The 13,631-nt window shown below is 44.3% G+C and overlaps 1 long non-coding RNA gene across 1 annotated transcript; it reads left to right on the plus strand.

The window, feature by feature from the left end:
- Nucleotides 1–595: 595 nt before the first annotated feature.
- Nucleotides 596–13,409, plus strand: LOC116984925. Its single transcript, XR_004415169.1, has 5 exons — nt 596–662; nt 773–928; nt 8,448–8,553; nt 9,982–10,083; nt 13,306–13,409. It is a non-coding gene; the product is annotated as an uncharacterized LOC116984925 (long non-coding RNA).
- Nucleotides 13,410–13,631: the final 222 nt, after the last annotated feature.

The following is a 13,631-nucleotide window of genomic DNA, read 5'->3' on the forward strand; positions in this document are numbered from 1 at the left end:
AAGGTGCATTAAACGTGGAATAACTGATTTTTCAGATGGTGACATTACAATTTAATTTGTAGGTCAACTCTGTATGTTAATGCTGGAGTCATAGTCATAGAGTGATACAGCGTTGAAACAGGCCCTTCGGCCTAATTTGCCCACACCGACCAACACGTCCCATCTACACTACTCCCACTCTGCATTTGTCCATATCCCCGTCCAAACCTACTATCCATGCATCTGTCAAAATGTTTTCTAAACCTTGTGATAGTCCCTGCCTTAACTACCTCCTCTGGCAGATCCTTCCATACACCCACCACCCTCTGTGTGAAATGGTTACCCCTCAGATTCTTATTAAATTGTTTTCCCCCTTCACCTTAGACCGATGACCTCTGTCCACAAATCTATTCTGGGCAAGAGACTCTGTGCGTCTACCAGATCTATTCCTCTCATGATTTGATACACCTTGCTATCTGTTTGTTGTCTAGAATTGTTCAGCTGATCAAGGGACCTGGACCTGTGAATCTCCATTTATGCAAAATGGGATTCCAGGTAACTACTCTGTATTTTTTCGCCTCTGTGGATCTGAGCAGCAAGTCAATATGATATACCACGAGATTCCTATATTTTACAACTTTACAAAGGTTATTGACGAAAAACAACTCCTGATAACAGTGATGGTAATAAAAAAGCTCTTTCATTGTTTCAAATGCTTGACATCCACAGCTCAATTATTTTGAGGCATTCTCTAACTTTTATTTCTCCATTGACAATTTTTTTAATTTTGCAGTGAAAGATAGATAATTTAGATCTTTCTAAAAGTGACGTTAAGATCTTCGTTCCCAGGGGTGCAGACGGTCCGTTGGAATGTAACATTACAGCAGTGATGGCCGACAAAATAAAATGTGTATTAATCACAAATGACATTTCAATATCAGAATTAGAGGTACATTCAAACGATTGTTTTTATTTGTGCTATTTTAGTGGTGAGATCATTCTTTGCACCGTCTCTTGTCATAGAGCGTGGAAACAAGCTCTTCAGCCCAACTTGCCCTCACCGGCCAACATGTCCCATCTACACTAGTCCCACCTGCCTGCATTTGGCCCATATCCCTCGAAACCTGTCTGATCCATGTATAGAATTTTTCATGGAGGTAACTAGTGGAGTGGATAAGGGAGAACCAGTGGATGTGTTATATCTGGACTTTCAGAAGGCTTTCAACAAGGTCCCACATAAGAGATTAGTATACAAACTTAAAGCACACGGTATTGGGGGTTCAGTATTGATGTGGATAGAGAACTGGCTGGCAGACAGGAAGCAAAGAGTAGGAGTAAACGGGTCCTTTTCACAATGGCAGGCAGTGACTAGTGGGGTACCACAAGGCTCAGTGCTGGGACCCCAGCTATTTACAATATATATTAATGATTTGGACGAAGGAACTGAATGCAACATCTCCAAGTTTGCGGATGACACGAAGCTGGGGGGCAGTGTTAGCTGTGAGGAGGATGCTAGGAGGCTGCAAGATGACTTGGATAGGCTGGGTGAGTGGGCAAATGCATGGCAGATGCAGTATAATGTGGATAAATGTGAGGTTATACACTTTGGTGGCAAAAACAGGAAAGTAGTTTATAACCTGAATGGTGGCCGATTGGGAAAAGGGGAGATGCAATGAGACCTGGGTGTCATGGTACACCAGTCATTGAAAGTAGGCATGCAGGTGCAGCAGGCAGTGAAGAAAGCGAATGGTATGTTAGCATTCATAGCAAAAGGATTTGAGTATAGGAGCAGGGAGGTTCTACTGCAGTTGTATAGGGTCTTGGTGAGACCACACCTGGAGTATTGAGTACAGTTTTGGTCTCCTAATCTGAGGAAGGACATTCTTGCCATAAGGGAGTACAGAGAATGTTCACCAGACTGATTCCTGGGATGTCAGGACTTTCATATGTAGAAAGACTGGATAGACTTGGCTTGAACTCGCTAGAATTTAGAAGATTGAGGGGGGATCTTATAGAAACGTACACAATTCTTAAGGGGTTGGACAGGCTAGATGCAGGAAGATTGTTCCTGATGTTGGGGAAGTCCAGAACAAGGGGTCACAGTTTAAAGATAAAGGGGAAATCTTTTAGGAATGAGATGAGAAAAACATTTTTTACACAGAGAGTGGTGAATCTCTGGAATTCTCTGCCACATAATGTAGTTGAGGCCAGTTCATTGGCTATATTTAAGAGGGAGTTAGATGTGGCCCTTGTGGCTAAAGGGATCAGGGGGTATGGAGAGAAAGCAGGCACAGGATACTGAGTTGGATGATCAGCCATGATCATATTGAATGGTGGTGCAGGCTCGAAGGGCCGAATGGCCTACTCCTGCACCTATTTTCTATGTTTACCTGTCTAACTGCTTCTGAAATATTGGGATAGTCCCAGCCTCAACTATCTCCTCTGGCAGCATGTTCAATGCACCCACTACCCATTGTGTGAAAAAGTTACCCCTCAAATTTCAATTAAATCTTTTCCCCTTCACCTTAAACCTTTGTCCTCTAATCCTCAGTTTACCTACTCTGGGCAAGAGACTCTGTGCATCTAACCCGATCTATTGCTCTCATGATTTTACTTCGGAGTCACGTGAGTGACTACGTGAAGACCCCGCCAGCACGCATGCGCGGTATATCATCTCTCGCATTGCGCAAACGACAGGCTGGTGAAGCGCTGCTTCCAACAGCTCGGACCCAAAAGTAAGTTTTTAACTTTTTCAGGTCTCTTTTTTACTGCAGGAAACGTTCAGAGCTCCTGCTGGAGGTCCGGGGTCGGAACCCCAGTGCCACCCAGCTCCCTTCTACAGGGACCGCCGGGGGGGTGGGGTGCTTGGGGGAAACCTCAGCTACGGGGTCCGTGTGGAAGACCGCGGGTAGAACCGTGCTTGGGGGACACCCCAGCTACGGGGACTGTGTGGAAGACACGGCTAGGACCGCAGAAGAGCGGGTAGCCAGCGGCGAATTCAGACTCCGGCTGCCCGAGGAGGGTAAGAGCTAAAACAGGAGTCTGAAAGGCCTAGACTGGTCAGGCCAGGAGGGTTCCCCTCCGACATGGGTTCGTCCTCGGACGTTTTACCCATCCTGATTGGCCATGGAGGGCCATATCAGCACAGGTCTCCTCGAGAGCCTGTGGCAGCACCCTTTTCAGGGCTGCCTACAAAACTCCCTTCTGCGAAGGTGAGCGCGAGGGGTCAGTCGGCAACTGACTCTGAGCTCGGAAGCATGTCCGAGGAACAGGTGCCAGCTGGGAGATACCATGCACCTGGAAAGACATGGGGTCCAGATACACCAGCAGCCCTACGCTCCAATCAAGGACGGAAATCGAACCCGCATCAGGGGCTTTTTGGGCTTACCATAAAACCACCGGTAGCCATGACGGTAGGTGGGTCTGGTTCTTTCCGAAACATGGGGTCGTGGACCATTTACAAGAAGGTTGGATGAGATTAGTTTATACTGCACAGTACAAGCGAGACAGTCTCGGAATATGGCTGGAGTTGCCTCTTTAGGCAGGCTCGCTATTATGACAGATGAGGCCTGTTCATTATCAACAAGCTCAACTCGCATGTGCAGTATAGACATTGAAACTTCGTGACTATTAATTCCCATGGGGTCAGCTTCATTCACAGGGCACCGGAAATATCTGAAATTCAACTGGATGGGGCAATGATACAGTTAAAAACATTGCAAAATAGGCTAACCAGCTCCCAGGTTATTTACTAATTTAGTGCTTCGGCTGCTCAGAGCTAAAAAATATTGTTAAGAACTATCTGGATGAGATTTAAACGCTGTATTTCGCAAAGTTAGCTGTATCAGCCACAAAACCCATTTGAGAAATTGGGTTCTCATCTGTCCAGATAAATTTAAATTGATACCAACTGAAATTATTGATTATTGGGATTACCTTTAACTCTATTAATCATCTGGGACTTCGCCCTGAGGTAAGGGGTTGGAATTAATTGAAGCCCGTAACAAACCTTTTCAAACAGCCTTCCGTTCATCAAGTATAATTGACTATTTATATTGGCTTACAGCTGTGCTATTTGGGCCTTTGCACAATCAGAACTATATAGCATGCAAAAGAAGTAAGCACTCAAGTACCATGTGGTCATTGTTACCAGCTCTATGCTATTCCACTAAATCAGTAAATCTTCAGTTAAATTACAAACTGATGCTATTGTTCACAATGAGAAATTGCTCATGCTCATAGTTATAGATGTGGATGGGAGAGTTACCAATTCTTCAGTTACATGGTATCAACTACCTATAGACACTGGGTGCATTCTGTGGATTAAAGGTTTATGCGAATATGCCTAATCTGCATGCTGTAGTCCAAGTTGATACACTTCGGTGGTGGTAAATGTTATTTACATGGGTGCAAACAAATCAACATATCCGGTGATAGTTTACCCAAAGCTCATTACGGTACACAATATGGGTGTTGGATCACAAAGTATTAAAATACATTGTGAACATTAAAGACCAAGATGCTTGCATCCAGGCTCAATCACCAGTGGGGAAATAAATGTGGCATATCAGTAGCGATGGTTACATTCTAGCTACACTAAGGAGGAATGTTCTTTTATGTCTTCCTCCATTTCTGCCTCATCAGACGGGTTTGCAAAATTCAGCAAGTTCCCGCCTCAGGCATTTTCATAGTGCCTGCCGGCCTTAGCCAGCCATGGTTCCCACTGATGTGGGGAATAATAGAACCTTATATGGTTATATCTAGACACAAGTATTGGTCTAGCCGTGACGCGGGAAACCATCCTCAGCATGATATAATCAATTCATTGACTTACAGAGACTGAGAAGACCGTTCCTGCGACTCGGGTTGTTAAACCAACCATGAACGTGCTCGCTGCAGATCGCAGGGATAGCACCAAAAAATAACATTATTTCCTCATAAAGAGATGGGAGGTATTTGTTTTATGATTATATTACATAATTCAGCACGGATGACTGACGTCTTGTAGTTCATGCTCATATGAGGGCTTGACAATCATTATGTTTAAAGTGCCATCTACTATACCTAAAGTGCTTTCATCATACTGGCTGGGAGGAGAAGAATCCACTCTGGGGGGTCACCCTCTGAGTTCTAGATTATGAAGAATATCTGCAACTCGAAAACTCCCAGGCCTAGGGAGCGCAGAGATATGGGGTGTTAACATTGTGCTACGTCGCTTCGCTGAAGGGCTCCAACTACATCCCTGTCCTTGGGCTAACTCACTTATAAGTGGTTATGCTCATAGTGCTCCATGCAGCACAACGGATCCAGTCATTACATAAACGTTCACTGGATAGGATGATTATATCTGCAGGCTAAATAACACTTATGTTATGACTTAGTCAAGCAGAATAGACCAGGGGCACCAGATCTCAAACTAGTTCACATATCCCATGAACCTTTGATTGTGTATGGTCACACATCTACACCAGAATGTTAGATCACTAGAGCCTAGAGACTCTGAACTAGCAATATTGTTAGTTACATCTAGCCTCAAAAGAAGGTATCACTACAGACCATCTTCAGGTGGTTATGGGTCTGGCTTATACAGGAGTAAATACTGACATTTCAAGTTACTCCACCAAGGCTGCAACAACCTCAGCAGCAGGGTTATGGAAGTTAGCGGGACTACATCCTAGCGGTTGCAGGATGGTCAATCTAGCAATTTTCCACACATTTAGTACTAACCCATTACCAGATCGGGGGTATTTACGAACTCTATGATAAGTTCTGTTCATAGTTCCTCCCAGGTGAGGGAGGTTACTATTGTCATTATTCATGTCTGAATATGATAACATACTTCCTCCCCTGGTCAACTAAGGCAGTGAGTGAAGCATGGACTCGTTCCACGGCATGAAATCACAGATCTTTAAAATCTTCACGTAGTCACTCACGTGACTCCGAAGTAAAATAGTAAGATTAAACGAGAACTTACCAGTTTGAAGTTTGATCTTTATTTTATGAGGAGTTACGTCGAGGGATTACGTGCCCTCCGCGCCCACCCTCAATCATAAAGGTCAACTGGTATTCTAGTTCTTTTTATCTTACTATGTTTATTTCATCTACTGTTGTCTGTGATTTCACACCGCTGCTTTGAAGAATGTCGCACATGCGTGCTGGTGGGGTCTTCACGTAATCCCTCGACGTAACTCCTCATAAAATAAAGATCAAACTTCAAACTGGTAAGTTCTCGTTTAATCTTACTATTTTATACACCTCTATAAGATCTCCCCTCATCCTCATAAGGTTGAAAGCCCTTGAAGAGGATATTTACTCGAATATAACCATGACTGGGGATAGAGAACTAAATTTATACGGATGTTCATAATTACATGAAGTTTTACAGAATAGATTAAAATAAACTGCTTCCACTGCCACAAAGTTCAGTAAGGAAAGGATACAGAATTAAGGTAACTGCAAACAGAACCAAGGCTTGGGGTGGCATGGTAGTGTAACGGTAGAGTTCCTGCCTTACAGCGCCAGAGATCTGGGTTCGATCCTGACAATGGGTGCTGTCTGTACAGAGTTTATATATTCTCCCCTTGACCTGTGTGAGTTTTCTCTGGGATCTCCAGTTTCTTGCCACTCTCCAAAGAAGTGCGGGTTTGTAGGTTAATTTGCTTGGTAAAATGGTGAAAAGAAATTGTCCCTAGTGTGTGCAGGATAGTGTTAGTATTGGTGGTCGGCATGGACTCGGTGGGCCGAAGGGTCTGTTTCTCTAAACTAAACTAAACTTGTCAGGGGTTGAGAATGTTTTAATACAATGAGTTCTGGTTGCAATGGTAGAAGAATGGATGTTAACTTTCATAAGGAACTTGAAAAAAAGAGGTTCTCAAGGCATTAAAGAAAGATTACACAGCTCTACAAAGAGGCTACACGATAGAATACAACACAATACACGATAGAATTTGACATGAACATCCCCCCACAGCGGAATCAACGTTCCCCACTGTGAGGGAAGGCAATAAAGTTCAGTCGTCTTCCTCTTTGTTCACCTGTGGTCGGGGCCTTTGAACCCTCCGCAGTCGCCGCTATGGGCAGCCCGATGTACAGGCCCTCTCGACGGGATGATCGGAGCTCCGGCGTCGGAACGAAAGAACGCTCTCAGCGGCTTGGAGGTTCCGAATCGGCCACTTCCGACCGGAGACCGTGGCTCCCTAAGTCCACTGGCCGAACTGGATTGAGATTCAACGCTGGCGACCCTCGGCAAAAGATCCCATGACTCCGCGATGTTAAAGTCAGCGCCGCCCGCGGCTAGAAGCTCCGCTAACCACAGATCCGCGGTGTTCAACTCAGCAGGCCCAACACTCCAGAGCTCCAACACGGCGATCCCCGGTAAGGCATCGTCCCGCACTGAAGCTCTGGCAGGAAAGGCCGCGCCAATCCAGATGGTAGGCCACGAGGGAGGGGCGGAGTTGCGCCTTGGAGAAAAGACGTATCTCCAACCAGGAAGTGACTGGGAAACGGTTTCCCCCTATTCCCCACCCCCCATATAAAAAAGACTAGGAAACCTTTAAAAATATACTTTTAGACACACTTAAAATAACAAAAAGGGTGAAGGGATGGACAGCTGCTGGCAAGGTTGCCACATTCGATGGCGCCACCCGATGGTTTAGTTTAGTTTAGAGATACAACACAGAAACAGGCTCTTCAGCCCACCGAGTCCACGCTGACCAGCGATCCCCGTACATTAATACTATCATACACACACTAGGAACAATTTACAATTTTTACCGAAGCCAATTAACCTGTAAACTTGTACTTCTTTGGAGTGTGGGAGGAAACCAGAGCACCCGGAGAGAATCCATGCAGGTCACAGGGAGAATGTACAAACTCTGTACAGACAGCAGACCTGGTCAGGATCGAACATGAGTCTCTGGAGCTGTAAGTCAGCAACTCTACCGCTGCGTCACCATGCCATCCTGGAGGACTTTTATGACGTTTGTGTTAGGATTGCTTTTATTAGAGGGAAAACAAGAATTGAGAACTAATGGATGAATACGTTATGTCATTCTAGACCTTGGTAAATATTATGAATTCATACAAGTTCTGGAGTAGAATCTTGCAATTCCCAATCCTGAGAATGCATTATACACCATCAACACTATTTCAACCCTTGGTTTAAGATGTGGGAATGAGTTTTTCAGCATTCACATTTCAGAATAAATCCCTGCAACTCCAAATCCCTTAAAATCCTGCAACATGAAAAACATACTGCACCATTCTGAACTGAGAAGGCCAGAGATCAGGCACCATATCTGGAGAAAAGGAATAGGTGACGTTTCGGGTCGAGACTCTTCTTCAGCCCCTATCATTCAAAGTGGAATATTGAAATTGTTGATTTAAAATCTTGATCATTTACAGTTATTAACTCTTAGTGACTTAGATCTTGTTGCTTTAAAAGTGTTAAAGTTATGTTTTCTACTTAGGTGAGAATTGGACAATGCATTAGGAATCTAATGGTTCCATCTACCAACAAATCCAATTTAATTCGATTACTTGTGAGCCTTGTTATTCTGGTGATTTTGATTGTCAGTAAGTATTTAATATACAATGTTAACTATTGGTTAAAATATCTGATCTCTGTTCGTGCTCTCCCAGTCTTGTCTTGCCTGCCACTTGCTTTGGCCAGAGTTGGAATAATGGGAATGAGGGAGGGATGTGGGGTGGATCCACATAGAGATGTATGGATAGCAGAAAGGGAATGATGGAACAAATCTGAACTGATGGATTCATAGTTTAATAGATGAAGATTGAGTGAACAGGGAGAAATGGATGGATGGATGCATAGAGGATAAGCACTGTTCCTAAACTCACAGTGGTTGTGTAATTAAGGCATCAAGAATTAATTACAGGCTAAATGTGTGTTATTGCAGTTGGTCAAAATTGGATTAAACTTAGAATGACTGCGGGTGACCTAATCATCTGTGTATCTTCAGCAGCTTACAACCCAGCAGTATGAAATATTGATTTCTCTAACTTCAAGTAACCCTTGCTTTCCCTCTCTCCGCCCCTCCCCCACCCACGGCATTTTACTAGTTTCAGTTGTCTTGTAGTCTCAGTGTCTATAACGTCTTCACCTAGCCCACAGCTAACAATGGCCTGGCTCCTTTATCATTGTTACTTTTTTGCATATCTTTCATTCACTTGTTCTATATCTTTCTATATCATTATGTCTATATTTCTCATTTCTCTTTCCCCTGACTCTCAGTCTGAAGAAAGGTCTCAACACGAAACGTCACCCATTCACTGCTGTCTGACCCGCTAAGTTACTCCAGCTTTTTGTGTCTAGCTGTAGCAAGATTCAGTATATGGGGAAACAGAAAACCTAAATGCTGAAAGAACTCAGCCAGTCAAGCAGTATCTACGGGAAGAAAAACTGTTAATGTTTCTGATGAATAATTTTCAACCTGACAACAAGGTTGCCTTCTCTTTCCAGAGGTGCTGCTTGACTGGCTGAATTAATAAGGTCATAAGTGATAGGAGCAGTAGTCAAGTGTACTCCGCCATTCAATCTCTGGCTGGTCTATCTCTCCCTCCTAACCCCATTCTTCTGCATTCTCCCCATAACCCCTGACACCTGTATAAATCAATAATCTATCTATCTCTGCCATAAAGAATTCATCCAGCATTTGGTTTTGTTTGAAAGTTTAACAATCTGCAGTTTTCTTTTTCCATATATGGGAAATCATCAAAAAGTCAGCAGTATTAGAAATATTTAAGGAAATGCTTTTAAAGATATTGGAGCATTTTAATTTGAAGATGCAGTGTGGTTTTCACAAGCTTAATTCTGCATTATTATTTAGTATATATTATTTTTAGGGTCACATTTCACAAACTTTGACTAGAAATCTGTTTGAGACTTCTGGTTTTGGAAATGTTGCCCCTGCAGTGGTTAATGTTATTTACTTGGAACTTAGTTTCCTTTGATTCACAGTTGTTCAAATTATTCCCTTTCTCTAGTATGTTGTTGGGAATTGAGTCCGAAAGACAAGCAATTCTCTAAAAAACTGGATCCCCAAATGGAGCTCTTGGAAAGTAAATTCCGGACACAAATTTGATAAGGTAACTAGTAAATGTTTAATGCTGAAAGTTTAACTATTGCATTTAGCAATGCATCATCTATGGTAGTAAAGGGAATCCTAGTGGTTCAGCCACTCTTGCTATGCGAATCCTCGGCAGCCATGGGAAGGAGTCATGGGATATATGGGGGAGTGCCCTAGTATATAAGACTGGATAGACTCGGCTTGTACTCGCTAGAATTTAGAAGATTGAGGGGGGATCTTATAGAAACGTACAAAATTCTTAAGGGGTTGGACAGGCTAGATGCAGGAAGATTGTTCCCGATGTTGGGGAAGTCCAGAACAAGGGGTCACAGTTTAAGGATAAGGGGGAAATCTTTTAGGACCGAGATGAGGAAAACATTTTTCACACAGAGAGTGGTGAATCTCTGGAATTCTCTGCCACAGAAGGTAGTTGAAGCCAGTTCATTGGCTATATTTAAGAGGGAGTTAGATGTGGCCCTTGTGGCTAAAGGGATCAGGGGGTATGGAGAGAAGGCAGGTACAGGATACTGAGTTGAATGATCAGCCATGATCATATTAAATGGCAGTGCAGGCTCGAAGGGCCGAATGGCCTACTCCTGCACCTATTTTCTATGTTTCTATAAGAACTGACTTCCCTCTCTCGCTCTCTTGCTCTTCCGCATCCTCTCTCTTCATGACGTTCCAAAACAGATATTTTGGATTCCAAATTGGTGGTGAGCTGATGACTGCAGCCGACAGCCCAGCCCAGCTCTACAGTAATTAATGCTATGTATGCAGCCATCAACTCTGCACGGCAACCGGACGCCATCTTGGGCCCTGCAGTCGGGCCGCCTGATTCCCGCCAATGCCTGGCCTAGCTGATTGCAGGCTGCCAGGGTCGCCCGCCCGCGTCCCTGGCCCACCGCAACAGTCAGCGGTGCAGCAGCCTCGGCCCTCGCTTTCCTTCCCGCAGCACCTGCCCGGAGCTGCCCTACGGGGCTGAGAGGCTGCGTCTGCCAACACTCCCCCACCAGCTGCTGCAGGGGCTATGAGTGTAGCTGCCCAGCATCACCGACACCACCTCCAGTATCACCGACTCCCGCCTGACGGCGGGGAGAGAGAGCGGGCCCATCCATTACCCTGCCGGCCGCTGCTCAAGGCCTAGCCACCCGATAGGGCGGGCCTACCTGGGGCGGATACCCGAAGAACTCCCGCCTGATGGCCTCGGGTGCGGGGAGAGAGAGCGGGCCCGTCCATTACCCCGCCGGCCGCTGCTCAAGGCCTAGCCACCCGATAGGGCGGGCCTACCTGGGGCGGCTGCCCGAAGACATCCTCCTTCTCCTCGCGCAGCGCGGATTCCCTGAATCTGGAGGTGTGCGTTTTCACACTTCTATACCTTTTCCCTGATGTGGGGAAGGGAAAAGAAGGAGTGGCCAAGGTGCAACTCATCCTTGATTATGCTGCTGGCCTTGCCGAGGCAACGTGATGTATACTTGGAGTCAATAGAGGGAGGTTGGTTTATGTGATGGTCTGGGCTGCGTCCACAATTCGTCGCAATTTCTTGCGGTCTTGAGAGGTAGTCCCCCTTCCTGACTCAGTCTGATGAAGGGTCTCGACCCGAAATGTCACCTATTCATTTTCTCCAGAGATGCTGTCTGACCCACTGAGTTACTTCAGCATTTTGTCTCTATCTTCAGCAAACCAGCATCTGCGGTTCCTTTTTATACATATCTTTAATTGGACTTTATCTTGCACTAAATATTTTACCCTTACCCTTCATCTTTACACTGTGGACGGCTTGATTGTAATTATGTAATGCCTCTTCGTTGACTGGATACACAACAAAAGCATTTCACTGTAACTCGGTACACATGGGAATAATAACCTTAACTAAACTCCATTGATTTATTGGGAAAATGTTTTATCCATATCCCATTTTAGACATTGCACTGGAATTTGGGGAAATAATCACTGCATTACATTGATAGTGGGTCCACATATTGTCGCTGAACATGGCATAATCCTCAACCCAAATATAGGAGCCATTTAGCTTAAATTCCATGTCTACTGAGCAGGAAGCAATTCAAATGGTAAAACATCTGACTTCCCTCTGCAATAAGGGAGGATTCACGCTTTCCAAGTGGATCAGCAACAGTCATGTTGTATTGGAAAGCATTCAGATTCAGATTTCACCAGATGACTGAGCCAAAGAGACCAGAGAGTTGGATTTGGTCAAAGACAATTTGCCAATGTAAAGAGCTTTGGTACGGCATTGGTGCGTTGAAGCAGATGTGTTCAAGTTTAGAATCTCGATCCAAGAGCGACCATGTACTAGAAGGCATATCCTATCCGTGATTGGTTCCGTTTATGACCCTTTGGGATTCCTTGCACCATTTACACTGCCAGCCAAGTTGATTTTGCAGGTTTTTGTAAGGAAAAACTTGGATGGGATGAGAGTATAACACGAACTTCCACTCACCGATGGACAGAATGGTTAGAAGATCTCAACAAGATCTCAGAATTCAAAGTAGACCAGTGCATGCAGCCTACAAGCTTTGGTAAGATCAGATGTGCACAGCTGCATCATTTCTCAGAAGCCAGTGAAAGTGGCTAATTCCAGAATGGAACTTACTGCCGCAGTCTTAGCTGTTAAAGTTGACATATTGCTGCAAAAAGAACTACAGCTTAAACTGGAAGAATCTATCTTCTGTACTGATAGTACCACGGTACTTAAATACTTCAACAATGAGAACAAAAGTTTTTTGACATTTGTAGCAGACAGAATCTCTTTTGTTTTGGGAGCTACTAATGTTTCACAATGGAAATATGTCAACACAAAAGAAAACCTGCAGATGAAGCTTCTAGAGGACTGACAGCAGATTGCTTCTTAAGCAATAAGAGATGGATCAATGGACCAGAGTTTCTCTGTAAGCCAGACAGTGAATGGCCAAAACTTGAACTGGGATTTGAAATCTCTGCTAATGATCCGGAAATTAAACAAAACCTCACAATGAACGTTATTGCTAAAAATCCTATTATTCTCTTGAAGGACTTTCACATATCAACATTATCGTTACGACGTATCCATGAGTTGATCGGACATGGAGGAAGAAGTTTCATGCTGTCAAAACTTTGGACTTTTGTGTTTTGGACTATATACTGGGGATCATGCCTGATGTTAAGGGTTTTGTGTGCACGGTATGACTTCAGACTAAGAATAACATTTTAATAAGACCAATAACCAAGTTATGTTTGCTTCTAGGAGGCGAAGGTGAAGATGGAAGAATCGCTGAAGAAATCTGAATTCGGATATATAATGCATGCTATTTTTTGTTTTTGATATATGCTAAGCCTTTATAGCTACTTTTTTGGTACCCAGACGTGGCGCCGACAGACAAGAAGCCGAAGCAAAGAAGTTGAAGCCAAAGAACCGAATGGAAACGAGGCTGAAACGCTAATAAACCGAAAGAGTCCGAAGACAAAACGCCTACTAACCGAAAGGACGGGATGTCTAAATGCAAATTAACCGAAAGGGCGGGACGCCTAAAAGCAAACTTACCGAATGGCCGCTCTGTCGAAACACCACCT

The sequence above is a fragment of the Amblyraja radiata genome, chromosome 21 (assembly GCF_010909765.2).
Source record: "Amblyraja radiata isolate CabotCenter1 chromosome 21, sAmbRad1.1.pri, whole genome shotgun sequence".
In the NCBI taxonomy this organism is placed as follows: Eukaryota; Metazoa; Chordata; class Chondrichthyes; order Rajiformes; family Rajidae; genus Amblyraja; species Amblyraja radiata.